Source organism: Papaver somniferum, chromosome 2, assembly GCF_003573695.1.
Source record: "Papaver somniferum cultivar HN1 chromosome 2, ASM357369v1, whole genome shotgun sequence".
NCBI classification, from domain to species: Eukaryota; Viridiplantae; Streptophyta; class Magnoliopsida; order Ranunculales; family Papaveraceae; genus Papaver; species Papaver somniferum.
Window position 1 is genome coordinate 133,374,665 of NC_039359.1, and position 27,467 is coordinate 133,402,131.

General features: G+C 34.7%; 1 long non-coding RNA gene across 2 annotated transcripts; it reads left to right on the forward strand.

Annotated features, from left to right (window-relative positions):
• Positions 1-17,042: 17,042 nt before the first annotated feature.
• On the forward strand, positions 17,043-18,000 carry LOC113353969. 2 transcript variants are annotated; one of them, XR_003361634.1, is made up of 2 exons: positions 17,043-17,136; positions 17,525-18,000. It is a non-coding gene; the product is annotated as an uncharacterized LOC113353969 (long non-coding RNA). The 2 variants fall into 2 exon arrangements; XR_003361635.1 differs by having other exon boundaries at positions 17,094-17,136; positions 17,220-18,000.
• Positions 18,001-27,467: the final 9,467 nt, after the last annotated feature.

The window sequence follows — 27,467 nt, forward strand, 5'->3', positions numbered from 1 at the left end:
AACTTCCGCGGGTACGCGTATGGGTACTCATACCTAAGGTGACTGGTTTTCAGTTTGCAAAATTCACAAACTACAATAGAAATTTTCGGTATGAAAACTTCCGCCAGTACGGTACGGGTACGCGTACCTAACTTGTCTCCTTCACCAATACCGCATGCACACATATGCACACACTTGGTTTCCGACACATAGATTTTATATCCATAGTTGGTAACATAATCTCAATTACACATTTCAATCATTGAAACATTCTTCTATAATGTTATAATAGTCGTTAGACAAAAAGAATCGACTATCGTCATCAAAGCTATTTTCAAGATTGAAACGTCATCATGACTTTCGTCACGGGTAAAGATGAAAATGATTAAAGCAAAAGCTTACCAACACATATTTCGAGAAAAAGATAGGCGAGTAAACTCGGCTCGAAATAGCAAATGTGTATGTATGAAAACTATCATACTTATACGATTTTTGTCTCAAGAGTAGGAGATAGAGTAGATAGACTTTTAAGTGACAGATGAGTTCAAGTCTCCACATACCTTTTGATCGGATGAAGTTTCACTGGTTCCTTGAGTAGTTATTCGTCTTCGTAAGATAATCGCCATGGAGTCTGGAGCTAAACTATACCTAACTATCCTAGACCGATACTTAGTCATAAGTAAACTAGAAATCAAGACATATAGTTTTGATCACTAAAATTGACAAACATGCTTGAGATAGCAACGCATGCGAGTTCGACCGATCAATGCTCTAACAATCTCCCCCTTTGTCAATTTTAATGACAAAACTATCAATACATATGGATTACAAAATAGATAAAACTTTGTAGCTTCTCGTCCACATGCTTGATCTCCTTGGTGCTTCAACATTACTCGAAAACTTCGTCTTTTCCAAGTACTCCCATGATTCCATAGATGTTCAATTCAGCATCATAGTTGTTGAAGTTCCGTAGCCATAACAATGAGAAAACAAAAGCTCTCAATCATTGTTATACAGTGTCATAGTATTATTACACATCATCAAAGTTCGTATATCATAACTTCGACAACAATAATATGGTGATATGTATCACTCCACCTTAGTCAATACTTTCGTCTCAACATGAAAAAACTCCCCCTTACATAATGACCCGTAAAACACGTAAATCATATGTATTTGTAGTGTGAACTACATATTAATTCTCCCCCTTTTTGTCAATAAAATTGGCAAAGGTACGAAAACGGGATCCTAATGAAATTTCCACGAAGACGCTTCAAAACCAAAGAAAAGTACATATCAACTTATTTAGATGTAATCATAAAGCCGAAGCCAAATGCATTCATCAAGGAGTTTATAAAGATACAAGATAATCCCTAAATAATTCCACAGCCGCACTCCCCACAAAGATATGGAAATTAAACGCAAGTTCAAAAGAACTCTCCCCCATTTGATGTCATTCCCGAGAGAACAACAAGAGCGACCTTACTTTTACAAGAAAAGAAGGATTTTATTGGACACCAAAACCATAATGGAATGATTTTCTATATCCAAAATTCTTAATTAAACTAACCACAAGTAAACCCATGATTAATTTAATCGGAATACTCAATCAAATTAAACACAAATCAATTTAATTGAACATGCTCAACATAAGAGAACTTACGGAGCTACGACTATGCTAACCATAAAAGAATGATTAACTCAATCGTTTTATGCTCAACACAAGAAAACCTTATGGAGCATTGCAGTATACACATAAAATATGGATCAGGAAAAGATCAATACTGCGGAATACACAAGGATTCATTCTATTTTCCATCACTATTTGCATAACGACTTATAATAGACATAATCTTTGTTAACAAAAGATTTTAACCTATCTTCCATCAAAAATTGACATAATAGGCTTAACTTTTGTTTGTCAAAAGTTCATCGATCTTGTATCAATACTTGCATATCGACATATAAAAGAGATGACTTTTGACATCGTATGGGACAATAATAGTTCAAGTACGCAAACACACATATCCCATAACATATTGTAATATATAAAACCATAAAGATTAATACTGCAATCATCATCTTTCAAAACAACTTTAGAATTTAAATAAATAAATCTAAAAACATTGCAAGATGAAAACGTTCGACATAGCTATATGTACTCACAATAATGGCTATTCCAAACTCTAGTTATTCTTCTAAACAAAACACAAAAATATAAGATTTACTAGACATTAAGATCTTTGAAAAATTCCTTGTCATCCCCGAACTCCTTGTTATCAACAACCATTGGAACATATGGTTCATGGAGGAAGGAGTCAATACCAATAAACCTTCTTGGATGATGATGTCGAACCAGGGCCTTCTGAATTTCCAATGATGTTAAAACACAAGCCTTATTTGCTGACTCTCTTTTCTTGCCAGCTTCAACTCTTCAAGAACATAAAAAAACTTCTGAGAGTTTGAAGAAACAACTCTTGGATTCCTCACATTCCTTCTTTTTCTTTTTAAAGTTGGAGGCAATTGAGATTTCTGTTTTTCCTTAGTGATTGATGGCTTAACAATAATATTGACATCTTTTCTATCAGAAGACATGATGCTTGGAGTTTCCATGAAAGCACGGTTTTGTGAGAGGAATTCGCAACCAAAACTCAACAAGCAGTCTTAAGATATAAAGAGTATCAGAGAAGGAAAAAGGAATGTAGGGTTTCGAAACCTTTAAATAGGTTCGTACACGTTCAACTCACAACCCTATAAAGAGTAGAATTGTTGATAATAACCCTCTTATTTTGACAAACATGTCCTTTTCAATATCAACAGTGATATGAAGGAATTCCAAAAACCAAGCAACACAAAGCTAGAATACAAAAAAAAAACTATATAATAATTTTTGTTTTATTTTAAAGCCTGAGGTGTGCAAGATCTTGTCTCTTTTGAACAGGCGCATGAGACAAGATGCACATTACAACACAATCAAGTTGTGCTGTGGTGAACAACAATTTTTCCACCATGACCCATTTGGTTGGAATTCATGGAACCCTGCCTTTCCGTATGTTTATACCATGTTTTCTTCTCTAATGGCCTAGTTATATCTTAGGAAACTAATCTCTTCGACGAAGATAAATTTCAGGAGTTGGGATCCGACGCATCCAACAGAGATCTTACATACCTCAGCTGTTTTCTCCGCGAGTTTAAGCTTGGTGGCTAGACGATCCGCTCTTCGTTGAAGCTAGTTGACATATCTCATCTTGTGTTTGTAATTGAAACACTTTGAAAACTCATGTCCCTTGAGAGAACAATAGGAGCATGTCAACGCAAAAGATGATTCAGGCGCCTTTGAAACGCAAGCTGCTAGGCATAAGGTAGATCCTGAAACATTAAACGAAGGGTTTCCAACAGAGAGTTCAATTGATTCTTCCATCTTGATTTGGCTCTCTTCTAAAAGATTATCAAGATTGATGTATGTATTGGTACAATTATCAAAATCAATATTTTCACATAGAAGAGCAACACTTGATTTTTTGTCTTTATCAGAATCATAATTGTCAGACATCTCATCAAGTGTCGCAGCAAGACCTTTGTTCCCAGTGTATTTTCTACGATTTGGGAACTCGTTTGCAAAATGACCAAATCCTTTACACTTAAAGCACTGAGGCATATCCTCGTCATCAGTTTCATCTGTGTCCCTGTTGTTATGAGGAATATGATTATGAGGTTTGACTGATGCTTTAGGATTATCTCTGGAGAACCGTTTACTTCTCTTCAACAGAAGATCTCTAAACTGTCTTGTGATCATCGAGACTTATTTGTCAAGATCTTCATCTGATGAATCCGTCTCAGAGTGATCATCTTCAGAGATATACACATTTTTACTTTTATCAAGTAATTTTATGTCTTTCAGTGCTTTGAACGCAACATCCTTTGATTTGAACGAATGTTCGTGATCAAAGATCTTAAGCTTCCCAACCAGCGTATTTATGGAGAGGTTATCAAGGTTATGTTACCTCAACGATGGCATGCTTCTTAGAATTGTATCTAGATGGCAGCGATCTGAGAATTTTCATCACAATGTCCTTTTCAGGAATAGTCTTACCCAATGCAAAAGATGCATTAACAATTTCAGACACTTTGTGATTAAACTCATCAAATGAATCTTCATCTGCCATACGAAGGTTTTCCCAATCGGAATTAAGGTTTTAAAGCCTAGCTTCCTTTTCACTGGTATTTCCTTCGAATACGGTTTCTAAGATATCCCACGCATCTTTAGACCTAGTGCAATTTGACACATGATGTTGAATATTTGGGGTAATGGCATGTATGATGGCATTCAAACCGTCGGAGTTTTTCTTTGCAGAAAGTATCTCATCAGCATCGTATTCGCCAATATTTTTTTTGGAACATTGACGTTACCTACTGCAACAACGGGAGCATCATAGCCATTAACAACATATACCCATGTTTGAAAATCACGCGCTTGAAGAAAAGCTCGCATATCAATTTTCCACCATAAGTAATTGGAGCCATCGAAGACTGGTGGTACGTTAATAGAGATAACACCTATGTCCATGGAGTCAGATCGCTACAAACACAGACTTTTGAGGTCTTAAACGTGTTTGCATGCTCTGACACCAATTGAAAAAGCGGGGTTCTAACAGCCACACCCAATATTTCGATTAGCAATCTGGATGAACTAACTCGAATATACTTTTAAGAGAATCAACTAGACAATCAGACTCAATCTTAATAAAAATTATATTAAGGAGTTAATATCTATATCTCTCGATTTGATCTATACTCAAGCAAATAGAAATCTGCGAGTCTTTATCAAATACAAGAGAGATATAAACTTGGATGGTACCAAAGACCAATATACAAGGATCAATCAATTTCCAATCCACAACCAAAGGTTGGAGTTCACAATTGATCGATACAACGCACAACCTGTGATATTTCAATTATATAACAAAATATAACGCGGAATAGAAATAACACAGACACCAGAAGTTTTGTTAACGAGGAAACCGCAAATGCAGAAAAACCCCGGGACCTAGTCCAGATTGAACACCACACTGTATTAAGCCGCTACAGAAACTAGCCTACTACAAACTAACTTCGGTCTGGACTGTAGTTGAACCCTAATCAATATCACACTGATTCAAGGTACAGTTGCGCTCCTTACGCCTCTGATCCCAGCAGGATATTACGCACTTGATTCCCTTAGCTGATCTCACCCACAACCAAGAATTGCTACGACCCAAATTAATATCTTTCAACCGTTAGATCGAAACTTAGCTTGCCTCACACACAAATGAAATGTATTTATTTAGGTTTGAGTAACTGTACCTAAACGTGTACATTGGGTGGTTCACAAATAGTTAGCCACTGTTTAGCCATATGAGAACTTTCATATTAACCGTATTCATCTTTCTCATAACTAGTTAAAATGACTCATAAGAACTAGTTCAAGAGTTGTTCAATTGCTTAGATCTTTATACATAGACACAATTGAAACAAAATCGGTTTGATTCACTTGAATCAATTCATGAACAATATAGCCACGGTTTGCAATGATTGCATTCCTTATTGATTTATTGCTTAAGTTCATGAAACTACCGATTTAAGAAATATAACCAGCTTAGGTACGCATACAGATACATGTACCATAGCTACCGGACTTGAGTTTGGAAACTCAGCAGAAATTTTCGGTTTGAAAACTTCCGTGGGTACGCGTACGGGTACGCATACCTACGGTGACTGTTTTTCAGTTTGCAAACTTCACAAACTACAACAGAAATTTTCGGTATGAAAACTTCCGCCAGTACGGTACGGGTACGCGTACCTTACCTGTCTCCTTCACCAATTCCGCATGCACACATATGTACGCACTTGGTTTCCGGCACATGGATTTTATATCCATAGTTGGTTACGTAATCTGAACTCCACATTTCAATCATTGAAACATTCTTCTGTAATGTTATAATAGTCATTAGACAAAAAGAATCGACTAACGTCATCAAAGCTATTTTCAAGGTTGAAACATCATCATGACTTTCTTCACGGGTAAAGATGAAAATGGTTAAAGCAAAAGCTTACCAACACATATTTTGAGAAAAAGATAGGCGAGTAAACTCGGCTCGAAATAGCAAATGTGTATGTATGAAAATTATCATACTTATACGACTTTTGTCTTAAGAGTAGGAGATAGAGTAGATAGACTTTTAAGTGACAGATGAGCTCAAGTCTCCACATACCTTTTGATCGGATGAAGTTCCACTGGTTCCTTGATTAGTTCTTCGTCTTCGTAAGATAATCGCCATGGAGTCTGGATCTCAACTATACCTAAGTATCCTAGACCGAGACTTAGTCATAAGTAAACTGAAAATCAAGACATATAGTTTTGATCACTAACATTGACAAACATGTTTGAGATAGCAATGCATGCGAGTTCGACCGAGCAATTGAACTTTGACATTGTGTAATGACACTATGACACTACATAACAATGATTGAGAACTCTTGGTTTCTCGTTGTTATAGCTACGGATTTTCAACAACCATGGTGCTGAACTTACAACCTTTGGGATCATTGGATTACTTGGAAGTGACGAAGATTTCGAGTAATGTTGAAGATTAGACATGTGGAATAGGAGTTACAAAAGTTAATTTATTTATTTTTTGTACTCCATATGTATTGATAGTTTTATCACTAAAATTGACAAAGGGGGAGATTGTTAGAGCATTGCTCTGTCGAACTCGCATGCGTTGCTATCTCAAGCATGTTTGTCAATGTTAGTGATCAAAACTATAAGTCTTAATTTCTAGTCTACTATAGCTAAGGTCTCGGACTAGGATAAAACGTGTAGTTGAGCTCAAGAACTCCATGGCAATCATCATACAAGATGAAGGACTACTCAAGGAACCGGTGGATCTTCATCGACTAAAAGGTATGTGGAGACTTGAAGTTATCTATCACTCAAAAGTCTATTTATCTCATATCTTGAGATAAAAGTCGTTTTTTTATATAGACTTAGATTATACACATTTGCTATTTCGAGCCGAGTTTATCTCGTCTATATATTTCTCGAAATATGTGTTGGTAAGCTTTCGTTTTACCCAAGTTCATCTTTACCTAGTGACGAAAGTCATGACAAGTTTCAATCACTTTGAAAATTGCTTACTTTGACGAAAAATAGTTTGTGAATAACAACTATACAATATCAACGTCCTCTAAGAATGTTTCAATGATTGAAATGAGAGTTTAGATTATATAACCATTGGAGGATATAATCATTGTTGTGGAAACACATATATGTATAAGTCCTTATTCCTTGAACCGAATTTTGCGAACTTTGTTGATAAAGAGAACCTGAATGGTGGCGTGAGACAAGTCCGCGAACTGGCGGAAGTTCTCATCCCGAGAAATTCTGTTAGAGTTTGTGAACTCCATCCGGGAACTTAAGTCCGCGAACCCAGTTCGCGAACTTGAGTAGGTTATATCTAAAACGATGTTTGTGAACTTATTATTATATAAACTAAGAAATGTAAATGGAAACCGTGGCTATATAGTTCATGAACCGATTCGAGTGAATCAAATCGTTTTTCCTTCAATTGTGTCTTGCGTAGTTACATAAGATTTCCTTGCAATTGAACAACTCTCTAACTGTTCAGTTGAGTCACTTGAAATAGTTTTGGTGAAGAAGAATATGGTTGAGATGAAAGTGATCATATGGCTAACCATTTGGTTGACTATTGTTGAACCAACAAATGTACAAGTTTGGGTATGGTTACACAAGCCTAGAAACGTGCATTTCATTTGTGTGTAACAATCAATGTAGTCAATATCAGCCGTATCGGCCGATATATCGGGGATATTTCGGATATCGTCCCAGAACGATACGATAAGAAGGATATGGGGGATATGATATTCGCCCGATAATATCGGCCGTATCGGTCGAATATCGGCCGTTTCGGTCAAATATCAGTCGTATCGGTCGATACGAAATTTTCCTACATTTCCCAATATGAGACGATATTGGTCGTTTTCTATAAAGTTTAAGGGTAATTTTGGCGAAGAAAGTCTTCCAGGTGGTAGTAGAGGTGCATGTAGCTCTCGAAACAAGTTACTAAAGTTACTCTTTTGTTTTTTTGATAAAATTGATGTTATCTATTATATCTTATCCGAAAATGTGTGGAGAAAATGTTTAATATAAAATTATACTCTCTAAATCTAGAACCGATATTATACCGATATTTCAACGATAATATCCCCGATATAAAATCGTACCAGTGTATCGGTCCCGGCCGAGATGAACCGATATCCGATATTAACTACATTGGTAACAATCTAGTTTTCGATCTGACGGTTGATAGATATTAGCTTGAATCTAATCAGGTTTTCATCTAACGGTGAATATTGAATGCTTTGTTACCAAGCTAACATTGATTGCAAACCCTGATTTGAAAGACTACATAAGGGAGAACTCTAGCAACTGGGAAACCTAATCCCCACAACTTCTGTGTGATACTAGTTGTGCTAAGCTAGAGTCGATTCTCCTTTAACCTTTGGTTTCTTCTTCTAAACTAGGTTAACGACTTAAAGACTTCATTGGGATTGTGAAGCCAGACCGATACTACTTTCTTGTAGATGTGTGATCTGATCTTGCTGTTTCTATCGTACGAGTACAATTGTAATAATTGGATTGAGATTGATATCTCCGATAGGCAAGATATAAAAGAAATCACAAACACTTCGTCTCATCGTTTGTGATTCCGCAATATCTTTTTTCGCTGCGTCGATATTATTGTGAGGTGATTGATAATACTAGGATGTTCTTCGGGAATATAAGTCCGGTTTATCAGTTGGTTCCTGTTCACCTTGACTTATCAAAATACTGAACAAAACTCGTAGGTATATTCGTGGGAGACGGATTTATCTATTATCGTAAACTTTTCTGTGTGATATATATTTGTTTATTAAAGTCTTCGACTTTGGGTTGTAACAACTCTTAGTTGTGGGTGAGATCTGCTAAGGGAATCAAGTACATAGCATCCTGCTGGGATCAGAGACGTAGGAGCATAACTGTACTTTGGATCAGTGTGAGATCGATTGGGGTTCAACTACAGTTCACACCGAAGTTAATTTGGAGTAGGCCAGTGTCTGTAGCGGATTAATATAGTGTGTGTTCAATCTGGACTAGGTCCCGGGGTTTTTCTGCATTTGAGGTTTCCTCGTTAACAAAATTCTGGTGTCTGTGTTATTTCTTTTCCGCATTATATTTTGTTATATAATTGAAATATCATAGGTTGTCCGTTGTTCAATCAATTAGAATATCCGACCTTTTGGTTGTTGATTTAAATTGAATGACACTTGGATATTGGTATTTGGTACCATCCAAGTTATCTCTCTAGTATTTGATAAAGACTCGCAGATTTCTATTTGCTTGAGTATATATCAAATCAAGAGATAGAGATATAAAGTCTTTGATATACTTTTTATCTAGATTGAGTCTGACTGTCTAGTTGATTCTCTAGAAAGTATATTGGAGTTTGTCCATACAGATTGCTAAGCGAAATATTGGGGGTGGTTGTTGTACCCCCACTTTTTCACTTACCAACACATATTTCGAGAAAAAGACAGGCGAATAAACTCGGCTCGAAATAGCAAATGTGTATGTATGAAAACTATCATACTTATACGACTTTTGTTTAAATAATAGGAGTTTAAGTAGATAGACTTTTAAGTGACAGATGAGTTCAAGTCTCCACATACCTTTTGGTCGGATGAAGTTCCACTGGTTCCTTGAGTAGTTCTTCGTCTTCGTAAGATAATTGCCTTGGAGTCCGGAGCTCAACTATACCTAATTATCCTAGACCGAGACGTAGTCATAAGTAAACTAGAAATCAAGACATATAGTTTTGATCACTAACACTGACAAACATGCTTGAGATAGCAACGCATGCGAGTTCGACCGAGCAATGCTGTAACATTTATTATATTAAAAATCATATTTATATATATGCATGTCCTATAACTTTCTTGTTATGTATCCAAATATTGCTTGATAAGCAGTTTTTTGTTTATATGCTCAATATTTTCAAATTTACATTAGAACTAAAAGGAAGATGAAAAATAGTCTTTGAAAATAACGATGAATTCTCTTAATTATTAATATTCATGGATAACTGTGAACGAGACCCCAAGTAGATTTCCAAAATAGACATGGACCATTGGTTTGGTTACGATTAGGCCCCGTGAATATACTTGTTGTATGCTCAGCGGAAGCTTACATCGAAATGTTAAAAAACCACGATCACTCCACATGCAATCACCACCACTTGAACGAGACACTAAAGATCGGTGGATTTTACACCAGCACCATCACTCTTGGTGGATTAGGTCCTTATTAAAGAATATTGAGGAGGCTTTGTGCTAGCATTCACGAAAAGGCACCTAGCTTACGAGGCCAGATACTCCTTATTCCCATATCTCAATACCAGCGCTACTGAACTTTTCTCTCGTAAGCATGATACCGCTTCTTTACGTATAGGATGTGTTAATAAATTGATGAAATTGATATCTGATGAATCAAAAGAACAGTCAGAGAATGATGTTGAGCTTGCACATCATGTTTTGTATACCTCGTTTAATGTCACTGGAAATATTATGTTTTATAGAGACCTTGTTGATCCTAATCCTAACAAAGGAAATGATTTCTTCAATTTTACTTCTGAACTAACCAAGCTTAAAAGAAAACCTAATATAATTGATTTTTTTCAAATCATATGTTGGTTCGCCCCACAATGATTGAAGAAGCTTACATAAATCCAAGTTCTTAGTATTGTCGATAGAAAGACATCACTGAAAAGACATTAAAGGTCAACTATCCTACAACAAGGAGCAAAAAGATTTCTTGGATGTACTATTTCGAGCAACGCATCATATATATTCGGGGCTTCCTCTAGGCTACCGAACGATTTACCTTATATTAGTTAGGTTCACTATATACTATATTATTTCTATTTGTTTCTTGATAATGGTGTCACTCTAGAGACTCTAGACACAAAAAAAAAATGTCACCAAAAAAAGGACATTCCCATGAAGCAATACTGAAACCAATGTAGTCAATATAAGGTAACAAGTAGATAGTTGAAGTTAAATGATGAATTATAGATTGGTAAACTAGGTAACATGGTTTTAAAATAAGTATGTCTATCTTTCCTATTCTTAGACATGTGGATTACGATGTATGGTTTTCATACATCTGTTCCACTTTTTGTTTTTTTTTTGTTTTGTTTTTAATTAGAGGTTTATTTCTCTGAAATAATTTGTATAAATTGTAATAGTAAAATTTATGTATCAGAGAGTTAAGTGTATCATGTTTTCCGATGGAATTTTTATAGTTTTAGCATAAATACATCGATGATTCAATCTTAGGAAAACGTTAGATGTTGCGAACATTCAGAGGGACTTGTTCCTAATGGAAAGTCAACTCCTTTTTGTCTCAATTTAATTCTATATTCCAAAAGAGGGGGTAGGTTATTATTATACTCATTCTCTCGATAAGTTTCTTTTATTTTTATAGAAGGTACCAATATAAAAGTATCATATATATAAGCTTCATGGATGAAGCGCTAGAAATCCCCCATATACTCTTAGATGAATATATTGTCATGGTATTTCTCAACTTAACTGGGGATTACGAACAATGTAAGGAGTTTCCGGATCCTTGTTTCATACATTATGTATTGTTTATGAGAGACATTACTAGAACCTGGTGGATTTTTGATTAATAGAAATTACCTTTTGAATAGGCATTATAATAGAATTAAAACATTTTCCTTCAAGATTAAACTCCTAAATATAGGAATAACTTTCTATAATGTAAAACACGCTAACTTCTTACTATCTAAAAGTCATTGGATATTTTAAATGTTACTAATAATTTCACGTTTTCTAATGACCAAATCAATTAACAGTTAATAAATCTAATACAAAATATACTAACAATATTAAAATGTATGCCAATGGGATATTCAAAGTTTAACACAACATATCGCAATAGGCATGGTATGTGGATTAATCATATTCGCTCAATGAAACAGTTACATATATCTCTTTAATTATGGACTCATATCACATGTATATAAACCTTTATACATGATAACGAAATATTATATAATTTTCACAGTAAAAGTATTTTTCTTTCACTAAGCTAGTTTTTCAATAGTGACACTTTTCATTTCTCTGCTTGAAGTTTTCTTGTCATGCATGTCATGCATACTTGTGCATGTTATATTTTGTTGAATCTGTATCTTACAACTTCCTTTTCCTTATCCTTTTCCTTTCTTCTATATATGTGTGGTGCATAACACAAAAAAGACACTTGACCGGTGTTTTCACATCTTTGGAGTGTTTTCCACTGCATGAAAGTCTGTTGGGACCAAACCGAGCGCTTTTATTAATGTCATTTTTGAAAGGTTGGTACATTGAAGGAGTTTAACGAACAACTAAGACAGGGTGATTTGAAAAACTCAAACTTACCATCACCATCATTATCTATTATTCACTGCAAAAGAGAGGAAATGGATAAATTATAATCGTAAAGGAATCAAAGTATAACGATATAGTTACTTAAAGATATTATTGAAGAATAACGACCATCGTGTCCTGAGATTTTCTTGGAAATGAAGTGGAAGCTTTTCGGATAGCCTAAAATTAGAAACAAAATCTATCATCTTGAAAGATGGTAGCTGGGCAGAAAAACTGAGGAACCCAAAGAAAGATTTGTTGCTTGAGAAGTTGCAAAGTATACGAAAAGACCTCTTCGTATATTCTGGCTAACAAACTCCTTATTTTTCTTAATTGTTCATTATTCCCAGGCAATGTGCGAGCAATCTATTCACAACGTACTTTTAACATTATTTCCTTTTGATCCATCTACTGCAGATAAAAACCACGGGCAGAGAATTAACAGTGATTGTTCAAAACTCATAAAAAGTGAGTGAAAGAAAACTGTACACTATAAGAAGAAAAATGTTGGACAAACTTAATACAACGTCCATGTTCTTCAGTTTTCTGTGTAACTGTGTTCATCATATTTATCATTGAAATATTATATCAATAAAAAAATAAAAAAATTGTACTGCTTGTTAAGGTTGGAATAAACGGTCATTTGTAACTACGGATGTTGAAGAGTTAAAAAAGAGATTCTAAGTCGAGAAAAATTATAGTAACTACGAACCTAACAAAATAATGATCCCCAAACTTCTTGTTCGTGACTGGAGATGCCCTCTCCGTAAATCCAATATACAATTTCTTTATGTATCATCTGCCTTCGCTACAATTGTTGATGGCATTATGCTAGAAACTATAACCAAGAAAAACCAAAAACAATATGAGAATAACGATTGATGAGTATACCAAATTTGGATGCAAGAAGGTTACCCTGAGATTATTTTAGAAAAACAAATTGCGCAGTATATATAGATTCTCTTTCAAGCGTCATACCCGAACAAAACAGTAGTGTTTAAAAGGCACTTCTTAACCCACATCAGACGGTTTTTTAGCTTGACGAACGCTAGTTTTGAAATGGAAAATCTTATCATACATTCTGTTGGTGACAATATCCGAACAACATTTTTATTTTTTCGTGCAGTGTATAATGTAGAGACGTATCTTCTCGCGTATGTAATAAACTGACACCTTTATATCCACATGGCATCCTATTTTTACAGAATTCTTGAGCATAAATTTGTTCCTGACACATCAACCAAAATATTCTCCTAACAAAATTATAAGAACAACATGAAACGTGGTTGTGAAGTATAAAAAACAAAACCCTAAGAGGCATATATATGTTACTGAAGAGTCAAAGGAAACACAGTTAACAACTTGACCCAAACAATAGTCTTCCGAGAGATGAAATATATATGCTAGCAGATGATCAAAACAATAAATATGCTGGTCTTCCAAAACAAAAAGAATAAGAAATTGATAAAACCATAAAAATAAGGAGAAATCCAGAAAGTATCTAAGATGGTTCGTTTGTTACTCTGTACGGCATTTGGAAGAGCCTGTTTGTATCTAAAACGAAAAGAGTAAAACTTCGTATAACCAAAAAGAATCCGAAATATGTTTCTACCTTCTTTAATGAACAAAGATGACGCAGAAGAGGGATTTGTGGCAAGGTATCAGTTTGATTTTTTATGCAACTCAACAGACGAGTCTGTAAGTCTAAAGTCGTGATGCACCATTCAGATGTGTCCTTTAATCGGCAAACCAAAAATATGAATGGACATGTCTATTGTGAGAAGTTTCATAGGATGACATGGCAATGATTTGACGATGACATTTAAAACTGGTTCTGATGTGGCAATACCACAAATTAAACTTAATCTGGTGTCGACACATCAGTAAAACAAAATTATAAGAACAACATGAAACGTGGTTGTGAAGTATAAAAAACCAAACCCTAAGAGGCATATATATGTTACCGAAGAGTCAAAGGAAACACAGTTAACAACTTGACCCAAACAATAGTCTTCCCGGAGATGAAATATATATGCTAGCAGATGATCAAAACAATAAATATGCTGGTCTTCCAAAACAAAAAGAATAAGAAATTGATAAAACCATAAAAATAAGGAGAAATCCAGAAAGTATCTAACACGTTTCGTTTGTTACTCTGTACAACATTTGGAAGAGCCTGTTTGTATCTAAAACGAAAAGAGTAAAACTTCGTAAAACCAAAAAGAATATGAAATATGTTTCTACTTTCTTGAATGAACAAAGATGACGCAGAAGAGGGATTTGTTGCAAGGTATCAGTTTTATTTTTTATGCAACTCAACAGACGCGTCTGTAAGTCTAAAGTCGTGACGCACCATTCAGATGTGTCCTTTAATTGGCAAACCGAAAATATGAATGAACATGTCTGTTGTGAGCAGTTTCATAGGATGACATGGAAATGATATTTAAAACTGGTTCTGATGTGGCAGCACCACAAATCAAACTTAATCTGGTGTCGACACATCAACAAAATTATTCTCCTTTATATTAAGAAGAATTGATATATATATATATATATATGTAAGGAGAACATTTGTCATATCAAATATTATCGTGTTTCCTGAAAATTTAAGGTGCCACATGGATTGTCTGTTATGTTTTTGGGTTTGAGTTTTCCCCAACCACAATTTCTGAAAAGACACGTCTTCTATTTCTAACGAGACGTCTTTTTGTTTTAGTTCCCATTAAGTTTATTTTGATAGGAAACATCTTTCACTCTTATACAATATACGAAAATATATGTCTTTTGGTTACCTATTTGAACAAAATTTGGTTGTACAAAAAAAAAAAAAAAACGAAACAATATATGATAATCTTCTTGCGAATGTGTTGCATATTTGAATGCATAATCAACTAGATCATTTGCGCCAAACTTTTCTTAAATTTAATACCCATTATTTTCTCAATTGGGGTTTAATAAACTTTCGATGTATACAAATAACCAACATGACGTCGTGTCGAATGCGAGAGCCAAGAAAAAACTTGCAATGGATATTTGGAACCAACAAGCTTCAATTTGGGAGACAACCAAACGGAAATAAATTTATCTATACAAGTAGAAAAGGTATTTCTTGTGAAAAGCGTTTTATTTGTGTATACTTGAATTTGTATAAAAAATACTACTGACAGTCCTACATACTTACAGGTAAGGTTACTTGGTTTTATCTGTTGCATGGCATTGCCATAAAGGTTCTAGTTATATATGTGTTCAAGGATGTCTTGGAGATTCTTGGTGCCCCTGCTGGTGTGGATTAGTTTCTCTTGTTTAAATAGAGTTTTGAAAGTAACTGATGGTAGAGTATATTTTTGTAAGTAAGGTTACTTGATTTTATCTGTTACATGGTATTGATAAGAAGGTTTAGTTTCAGATGTGTTTGATACTTGGTTATGTTTTCAATCTAAGACTTTAAAATGATTACTATTGCTCTTTGTTTTCTAATTTCATGATGCATTTACACCTCCATATCATGTCTTGTGTCCTTCAGTATCTTAGTCTTGAGATTGTAATTGGTTTTCCAGTGATCATTTACAACTATTGTTTCTAACTTGAAACATTATCTTCTCAATTGAAGGTGCAACATGGTTATGGTATGGAATATGGCTCGTCGATTATGGTAATTTGTTTTTCATTTAGGAGCTTAAATAAATGACTAAAGGAAGTACCCCGCACTCTATTAAGAAGGACAAGAAATGTAAGTACTGTTGACTCGCCCAAATTTCTAAAATGCGACAAATTTTTCTTTCTTCGGAAATGCTAGTTACATAATTTGTAGAGTCTTGATTCCCATGATGTAGCCATTTGTTGTATGATACTCAAAACATTAGACGTTCACTTGCGAAACAGATCTTCTGTTTTTTTCCTTCTAAATGCACAACAACCTCTTAAGTAAACACATATTAGAGCAGTCACATTGATCAATAAAATTATATCAACTCTTCTCCATTCATTCTTAATATTGGTAAGTAATCCGGATTTGCATGAATCATATCCATGACAAAGTCGCGTTTGTTCATTATTTCATATTAAGAAATCCATGGTTGTTGCTTTCATTATTGTCGGATTTTCAAAGAACTCTATTCTTGGGGCTGAGATTGGGTGCGTTTTGGGACTCACAAAAGTCCAAAACCGAGTCATGAAATAACAAATGTAATAACCCCTAATCCTACTATTTACAGTAATGAAAAATATTGTATTCCCTTATATAATTAGAGTTAATGATCTTGATTAATATAAGTTAGTGTTAATAATTATGCTTAACATATTTGTTTAAGTTAGTGTTAGATAATCAAAATCAAGTAAAAAAACATATTTTTAGAAGAGTGAGAACAAGAAGAAGGAGGAGAAATTTTGGTGATTTTTTTCTTCAAATGAGTGATTAAAAAAAAATCTTTGATGTAGGGAGTCCTTATCTTCAAAATTCGATAGCATATTAATACCCATCAACAACAATCAGTTCTTTGCTGATTTTTCGGAAAATCATGAATTTTTTTCTCAAACTCATTATAACCGTTATGACCATACTATAATTTCGAAAGAGGACCAACCCAAGAAGAAGATGATTATGAAGAAACAACTGCTCAACATAACCAGGTAAGCCTCCAATCTATCTCCAATTTCAGTTTTGAAGCTTCCAATTGCAAAAAGTTTTGATTTTCTCTTTTTGAAAAAACTAGTTTGGACCTCACGGCTCGAAATCATGAACTCGTGGACATGATAATATTTTACGGGTTGGTCATCATAAACTCCTAGTCGTTAAAAGAGACTTACGGCTGGAACGATAAATATACCCGGCCGTAAACCTTGTTTCAGCTGGTTTTCCTGGTCGTACATATTAAATGTTATTTAATGTTTTTTTGCGCCTGTTGGGATACTCAGCCGTTTCGAAACTTACAATTTCATCAAATCCACGGTTTTGAATATGCCCCCTCCCTCCCCCTATTACTTATTATTTTTTGATATCTCTCATGTCTATTCATAGATGAACTCCAAATCCAGCATCAACATTTCTGCAAATCCTAGGGTGGGCCCGATTTTTTTGTAAGTGAGCAATATGTAGTTTTCTGTTATACATGCTACATGAGGAACATATTCATCCTCTATCCTAAATAACAGATTCATTTTAAATGATGATGATGACCACAAGGAGGAGGAAAACTATGATGAGGAGGAGCAGGGGGCGGGGATGAAGAGCAAGATGGTGAGATGAGTCTTACGTGGCTTTGTCTTCTGAATTCAAGAAGCTTCATAAACACATGTTCACAACAGTACCACAACATCCCATTTTGAACTTCACTAATATACATACGTGAATGACTAAGGATATTCATCTACTCTTATGAAATTCATGAAACAATTGTATCAATAATATGTGACACAACCTGTGCAAGCTATTGTAGGTGTCTAAAAGGAAAAATTTGTATAGAATATCATTCATCTATATGTTTTTAACCCGCATTTTCATCCCAGCTGAACACTTTTATGATCTAACACCAGAGCAGATGATGTGAACTACGTTGTATGTAGTAATCATCTCTTTAGATTGTACAAACCACCTTGGCTAAGTGGCGACTATCCCAAGAAGTTACAGAAGGTGCTATAATCATCGTTGCCAAAGTAAACTTAGGGTTAACAAATTGAAGCTTGAGTATCAGGTAAATTATTCGTTTTAACTAAATTCAATTCAGGCTTCTACTTATTATCACGAATAAGATCAATTTATATAGGGCAACACGAATTATATTATATGAGTTTACTCGAATACTTACTCAAGGTGATGAGTTAGAGGAAGATCCACTAGAAAGATAAAAAGGAGTAGATGATCTGATTAGATATTGATTTCACAATGGAAACCGACTTTCAAAAACCATATATACTCCTCTTTCTTTTCTTTCTTTTAAATTTAGGGTTTCATGAACCACCAAAAGAAGTTAAGAAAACAGATTGATACATGAAGAAGAAGAAAATTGAGTAGTTTCTGAAACCCTAAATAGAACCGACTATACTCCCGTTTTTAGAAATATATTCATCTTTTTTTCCCGTCTTTAATCAATCACACATATATTTTAGTGAAGTTCAAAATAGGTATGTTTATATTCCTTGCCAAAATAATTGAGGTTACTATTAACACCATTAGTAAACTTAGTAACCATTAAGAATTGGTAATAAGAATATAAATCATATCCATTTTGAACTTCACTAAAATACATTTGTGATTGATTAAAAACGATAAAAAAGTGGTATAGATTTCAAAATTTTGGAGTATATTCGGTGCTAGTTAGGGTTAATCTGATTTGTTAACTTTTTTTGTTGGTTTATGAAACCCTAAATCTGGAGAAAGAAAAGGGAGATGAGTGGATATGGTTTTTGGAAGTCAGTTGCAGTTGCAAAATCAATATCTAATCATAGAATTTACCCATATTTCTCCTTCACATGTGGATCTGCCTCTAACTCATCACCTTAAGTAAGTATTCGACTAAACGCATATCGATATACATTTGGATATAAATATTACAATCATATATGTATTGATCCCATTTGTAATAATAAATATCAACTTGCATTCAGTTTGGTTAAAAGGATTAATTTACTTGATATTCAGGCGTCAATTTGTTAATATTAGAGCATTGCTCGATCGAACTCACAAGTGTTGCTATATCAAGCTTGATGTAAAATTTAGTTGATCAAAACAATGTCTTGATTTCTAGTCTACAATTAGTCAAGTCTCGGATTAGGATAGAAGTGTGTAATTGAAAATCAGACATCATTCCGTTCTACCGTTTGAAGGCGAAAATCAACCGAAAGCTTTGGAGAACTTCTTCAATAAAAGGTAAGTGAATACTAAACCACCTATTTCTCAAGTTATATTCATCCTTCTATCTATAAGACTATGTCGCATGACTAATTAGACTATCGTAAGCATATCAATAATTTAGAGTCAATTTTACCTTGGTAATATCGACTAGGCTCAATAATTAACATTTGTTCACACTTGATGAATTTCGGTTAAGAAAAATGTGATTCAATATTATCATTTGAAAATATCCTGGAACAGTGATATGTGTCATTGATGTTATTTGGGAATGTTTCGAATTGATTTAGAGAGAACTATAGAACTACTATAAATCTGGATACATGAAAATATGCACACCAGTTTTACATACTGGGAAAACTGTTATAGGTGCGGTCCGGAGCCGCAGTACATGTACGCAGTACACGTACCGGCGTAGCTATAGTTCGACAATAATTTTTGGGTATGCATACACGATATCTAGACCATAAAAAATTTGTTGCTCGTGAACCAGGAATGGTACGCATACCTAGTATGCATACCGTAAAAGAACTGTTGGTTTTGAAACCGGAGTGGTATCCATACCCGGTACGCAAACCGGAAAAGTTCTGTGAGTTCCTGAACTCATTTTTGTCTTAAGAGTACACATACCAGGTACATGTACCATAACAAAAACATTCACGAACAAGGTAGAGTCCACGCACATGGTACACGTACATGCCTTGTCGAATATTTTCAGATGCAAAAAAAAATATTTCTGTGAGATAATTGACATTCGAATAAATATCTATATAAACATGATTGATCATAAGTCTAGCAAAGGAAATGAGTTTTTCTATTTCACTTCTGAACTAATTAACCAAGCTTACAAGAGAACCTAATATAATTGATTTCTTCCATATCATATGTTGGTTCGCCCCACAAGTATTTAAGAAGCATACATAAATCCAAGTTCTTGGTATTGTCGATGGCTCCGTAAAAGGACGTCGCTGACAAGACATTGAAGGTAAACTATCCTACAACAAGGAAAAAAAAGATTTATTGGATGTATTATTTGGAGCAGGACATCGTATATATCCAGCGCTTCCTCTAGGTTACCGAACGATTTACCTTATGTTAGCTATATTCACTATATACTCCACTCTTTCGATTTGTCTATCGAAAATGGTCTCACTTTGGAGACTCTGAACACAAGAGAAAAAAATGGAAACTTCACTAAGAAAGGACATTCTCTTGAAGCAATACCGAAACCAGTGTAGTCAATGTAAGGTAACCAGTAGCTAGTTGAAGTTAAATGATGAATTGTAGATTAGTGAACTAGGTGAAAAGATGAGGGTAGCCAAATACACCACAATCTTTTTGTTTTAACCTATAAGTCCTCTTACCGAAAGTGATCGTTTATGGACAGAGTTGATACAATACAACTAATTGGTATTCACACTTTGTGTGATTTTCTATGGATAAGAGATCGAGACAATATGACTACCAATGTGTGATACTTGATAACAGGTTCGGACTTAACCAAACTCTATAGGATCACTATCAAGTATATCGAAGTTAACGTAAAGTGCAATTTACTTTAAATTATATAAACAAATATAATTGGGAAAAACAAAAGTAAATCACACAATAAGATTTTGTTAATTGATGAAAACCAAAATCAGACATCCCATAAACCGAATACACACAACAAGAATATAAACATTCATCCAAAGGCTATGTAATCGGTAACTATCACAAGAAAAATTATAAAATAATGATTTTATTCATAGATAATTGATAGTTTTATTCAAAAATAAGCCTTGTACAATAATTGAAGTAAATCAAAACATTGATGTCTATTTTCTGGATTAAGTATTACAACATATAACTTAATCCCTAGTGGTGCTCTAATTGTTCACTGAGGTTTGTTCAGTGTTCAAACTCTTGAAGCATGTCTCGAGAGACTTGTCAGCAACCACCTCTTGTTTTTCAAGCTTTTCAACTTGTTTCTTCATTTCTTCAAGATCAGCTTTTGTTTCATCAATTCTATTCTTCAGCCAATCTTTATTTCGAACCGTTATTATGAGATTGGTTCTTAGTTATTCAAAACCATGGATATAGTTAACCATATATACTATCAGAAGGTATCCACTTGGTTTTTGTTGGATCTTGAAGGTGTAAGCCAACAAACACGACTCATCTTGAGATCCGGTAGAACTATCAGATTCATAATCACACATGATTTTTAATATGATCTTCTTCTTCCTTTTTGTATTGATTCCTTGAAAATCCTTAACTATTTGAGCTTCCTCCTTATTTACCTTTGTAATACTGCGAGTTACTGGAGGCATGCTCGAGGATTTAAATAAGAATTAATTAGGGTTTCACAATACAAGCAAGAGAAAGTTTCTCTTAAAAGAGACAACTTTCCGACTGAAAATACAAAGGAATTTCCAAAAATATATTAAGAATATATTTTGTTTCCTGTGTCCGAAATTCTCAAGCCAGAAGGTTTATTAACATCCAAAAATTTCAAATGAAACCTAACTATTGAAGATCAATATAACTGAAAAAGCGGGGGTCTAACAACACCACCCAATATTTTGCTTAGCAATCTGTATGGACTAATTCTGAAATACTTTCCTAGAGAATCGACTAGACAGCCAGACTCAATCTAGATAAAAGTATCTCAAGGAGTTAATATCTCTCTCTTGATTTGATTTTTACTGAAGCTAAAATCAATAACGAGTCTTTATCAAATACAAGGAATAAGTTGGACGGTACCAAAGACCAATGTCCAAGTATCAATCAATATCAATCAACAACCAAAGGTTGGATTTCCAATTGATGATCACGAACGCACAACCTGTATTATTTCAATTATATAAAATATAATGCGGAAAAGAAATAACACAGACACCATAAGTTTTGTTAACGAGGAAACCGCAAATGCAGAAAAACCTCGGGACCTAGTCCAGATTGAATACACACTGTATTAAGCCGCTACAGACACTACCCTACTACAATCTAACTTCGGACTGAACTATAGTTGAACCCCAATCAGTCTCCCACCGATCCAAGGTACAGTTGTACTCCTACGCCTCTGATCCCAGCAGGATACTGCGCACTTGATTCCCTTAGATGATCTCACCCACAACCAAGAGTTGCTGCAACCCAACATCGCAGACTTGATAATAAACAAACCTGTCTCACACAGAAAAGTCTATTAAAGAATAAATCTGTCTCCTACAGATCAACCCTAGGTTTTGTTCCGTCTTAAGATATGAAATCAAGGTGAATATGAACCAATTGATAATCCGGTCTTATATTCCCGAAGAACATCCTAGATTAACCAATCACCTCTCTACAATCCTTCCTGACTACACAGGCGGTTTGTCGAGGAATCACAAACAGTGAGACGAAGATGTTTGTGACTTATTTATCTTTCCTATCGGAGAACTCTCACGATCTCAAGCCAATCAAAGATTGTACTCGTACGATAGAAGATGCAAGATCAGATCACACAACTACGATAAAAGTAGTATCGATTTGGCTTCACAATACCAATGAAGTCTTTAAGTCGTTAACCTGGTTTTAGAGAAGAAAACCAAAGGTTAAAGGATAATCGACTCTAGCGAGTACACTAGTATCACACAAACGTGTGGGGATTAGTTTTGCACAATACTAGATGTCTCCTTTATATAGCCTTCAAATCAGGGTTTTGCCTTAGTTACAACGCAATCCATATTCACCGTTAGATGAAAACCTGATTTAAATTCAAGCTAATATTTCTCAACCGTTAGATCGAAAACTTAGCTTGTCACACACACTTGGGTAGACGTTTACTGGGTTTGTGAAAACCATGCCCAAACGTGTACGTGTATGTTGGTTCAACGTAGTAACCCAAAAAGGTTAACCATATGAGCATTTCATATTAACCTTGTTCTTCTTCACCATAACTAGTTCAATTCATTCAAATGAACTAGTTAAAGAGTTGTTCAATTGCTATGAGATCTTATGTAACTACACAAGACACAATTAAAAAAAAGATGATTCGATTCGATTGAATCGGCTCATGAACTTCATAGCCACAGTTTGCATAAAAAATTCCTTAGTAATTTAAGCTTCATGTTCAGAGCACATCTTTAGATCATAACCTCTTAATCTCACAAACAAGTTCGCGGACTTAAGACAACCGGTGGAGTTTTTCCAAACTCAGCAGAAAATCTCGGCAAAGAGACATTCTCCAATTCGCGGACTAGGTTCGCGGACTTACACGCCAACAAGTTTTTGGAAAATCCCAAAAGTAATTCTCGGTATAAGAACTTCCATCAGTTCGCGGACTTGGAAAATCCAATTCCTCCGGTTTCTCTCAATCAACAAAGTTCGAAAACTTCGGATTAAGGAATACATGGTTATGTAATCTAAACTCTCATTCCAATCATTGAGACATTCTCATAGGACGTTATATAGACGTTATTCACAGACCGTTTCGCGTCAAAGCAATTCTCAAAGTAATTGAAACTTTTCATGACTTTCGTCACTAAGTGAAGATAAACTTGATCAAAGCGAAATGCTTTACCAACACATGATTTCAAGATATAGATAGGCGAGATATACTCGGCTCGAAATATCAAATGTGTATGATCCAGTCTGTATAGCATACAAATTTTGTCTCATAAGAAGTAGGAGATAGAAGAGATAGACTTTTGAGTGATAGATAAGTTCAAGTCTCCACATACCTTTTTGTTGATGAGGTTCCACGGTTCCTTGAATATATCTTCGTCGTTGTATGATGAATCTCCATGAAGTCCTTGAGCTCAGCTACACTTTTCTATCCTAGTCCGAGACTTAGCTATGTAGGCTAGAAATCAAGACTCATAGTTTTGATCACTAACATTGACAAACATGCTTGAGATAGCAACGCATGCGAGGTCGACCGAGCTATGCTTTAACAATCCCCCCCTTTGTCAATTTTAGTGACAAAACTATTAATACATATGAAATACAAAAAAGATAAACTTTAGTGGCTCCTATTCCATAGTCTAATCTTTAACGTTCCCTGAAATCTTCATCCTTCCAAGTACTCCAATGATGCCAAAGGTTGTAAGTTTAGCATCACCGTTGTTGAAGATCCGTAGCTATAACAATCAGAGAAATCGAGATTCTCGATCATTATTATACAGTGTCATAGTATTATTATGTAACATCAAAGTCCAATTGTATCATGACTTTAACAATAATACTATGGTGATATATATCACTCCCCCTTAGTCAATACTCCATCTCGATCATGGAAACAACTCCCCCTCACACATAGTGTGAACTACAATATTTCTCCCCCTTTTTGTCAATAAAATTGGCAAAGGTACAAAAACGGGATCATAATGAAATTTCCACAAGAGACATTTCATTGAATAAAAGAAAAATACATACCAACTTAATTTAGATGCGATCATAAAGCCGAAGCTAAATGCATTAATCAAGGAGTTTTAAGATACAAGATAACCCCTATAAAATTCCACAGCCGCATACCCCGCGAGATATTACCATTAAGCACAAGTTCAAAAGAACTCTCCCCCATTTGATGTCATTCCCGAAAGAACAACAAGAACGACCTTAATTTCGAAAGAAAAGAAGGATTTTTAAATTGGACACTAAAAACCATAAAAATGATTTTTTATATCCAAAACTCAACCAAATTAATCACAAGAAAACCCATGATTAATTTAATTGGAATACACAACTAAATCAAACCACAAAAGTGATCAATTTAATTGAAGGTGATCAACATAAGAAAACTCACGGAGCTACGAATAAGATAATCATACGGAGATGACTAACTTAATCGTTCACATACTCAACATAAGGAAAAACCTTATGGAATATATGACTACATCAACCAATAGAACATGATTAGTTTAGCCGTTCATATACCCAACACAAGAACTTGTGGAATATATGAAAACTCAACTAGACTAATTACAAGAGACCTTATAATTAATCTAATTGGAATACAAACAACCAAACTAATCACCAAAGTAATCAATTTAATTGTCACAGAATTTGCTCGACAAAAGAAGACTTTCGGAGCAAATAACTAAATAACCAACCAAGACGATTAATTTAGTTCATAATGCTCAACATATATCATCTTATGGAACAACCAACAAATCCAATAAGAATAATCGACTTAGTTGTATCGTGCTCAACATAAGACACACAATGGAGCCTTCACGGTAAAACATAACAAAATGGATCAATGAAGATCAATACTGTGGATACATACAAGGATCTATTCTATTTTCCATCATAACGACATAATAGACTTTATCCTTGTCAAACAAAAGATTTTATCCTATTTTCCATCAAATACATGACTGCATAGGCATAACTTTTATAATTGTCAAAATACCATTCGTCCTTTCATTAATACGAATACCAATTCATGAACGACTTTACTTTTGACAGCATATGGGACCTTCAAGTTCACGAACGCAAACAATACATATCCCATAATCAAATTGCAATATCACAAAATCATAACGATCAATACTGCAATAAAATCATCCTCCAAATATTTTTAGAATTTAAAAACCAATAAACCTAAAAAATAACATAAGAAGATGAAAACAAAAATAGATATGTATAGTCACAATCATCGCTATTGAAAGTACAAGTTATTCTTCCAACTAATCCAAAAATAAGATATACTAGGCAACAATTCCTTTGAGAAATTATTTATCTTTCCCGAACTCCTTGTTATCGACAACCATCAGGACATAAGGTTCACGGAGATTAGTGTCAATACCCACGAACTGTCTTGGCTGAAGAGGTCGAATTAGGGTCCTCTGAATTTCCAAAGATTTAGACACGAACGTCTTTATTTCATAAATCTCCCTTCTTATTTCCTTTAACTCATCAAGAACATCGGAAAACTTCTGAGAGTTAGAAGGAACAACCCTGGGTTTTATTGTATTCCTTCTTTTTCTTTTCAAAGACTTAGAGACAGGAGATTTTTCTATTTCCTTGATTGAAGACTTAACAATCATGTTGACATCCTTTCCATCTGACGACATAGTGCTTTGAGAACAATTATAAACAACTGGATTTATGTGATTGAATCACTTAACTCAACAAGCAGTCTTATATAGAATGTCAAGAGGAAAAAGGAATGTAGGGTTCGAAACCTATTGACAGGTTTGTATACGCCCAACTCTAAAACCCTATAAATAGTAGAATTGTCGATAATAACCCTTTCTTTTATTTGATAGACAAAAAATAACAAAACTAAGAAAAGAAGGAAAAAATCTTCTGAAGCCTGGATAAGCACTCAATCTTGTCTCTTTTCGAACAGGCACATGAGACAAGATTTTCCCAACAACGATTTGTCCATCTTTATTCTCATGGGAGGAATCCTCTAATCTTTGTCTATCAAAACGATTTGACCATATTTTATTTTCAAATGGTCTTATTCTATCCTTGGAAACCAACTTCTTAGACGAAGATAACATCCTACATACCTCGGCGGTCTTCTGAGCAAGTTTCAGCTTCCTTGCTAATCGATCTGCTCTTCGTTGAAGTTTGCTGGCGTGCCTTATTTGGTGCTTGTATTTGTAACACCTTGATAGTTCGTGTCCCTTAATCGAAAAAAATGAGCACGTCAAACTTGGATAGTATTCAGGCATCTGAGATGTGCAAGCATACAGACATACAATTGATCCTGAAACATCACTGACAGGGTTTCCAGTTATCGGATTCAAAGAATCTTCCAGATTGATTGGATTTCCCTCTTCTCTGAACCCATTGAGGTTGATATATGTATTGCTACAAGTATCAAAATCGATGTTTTCACAAAGAAGCCCTACACTTGATTTCTTATATTCATCGGAATCATAGGTATCAGACATTTCATCAAGTGTTACAGATAGACCTTTGTTACCAGTGTATTTTCTACGGTTTGGGCATTCGTTAGCAAAATGGCCAAAACCCTTACACTTAAAGCACTGAGGCATGTCCTCGTCATCAGCCTCGTCAGCATCCCTGTTTTTAGGAGGTACGCGACCGTGAGGTTTGTCTGATGACTTAGGTTTGTCACTTGAAACCGCTTACTTCTCTTCAACAGAAGATCCCTAAACTGTCTTGTGATCAA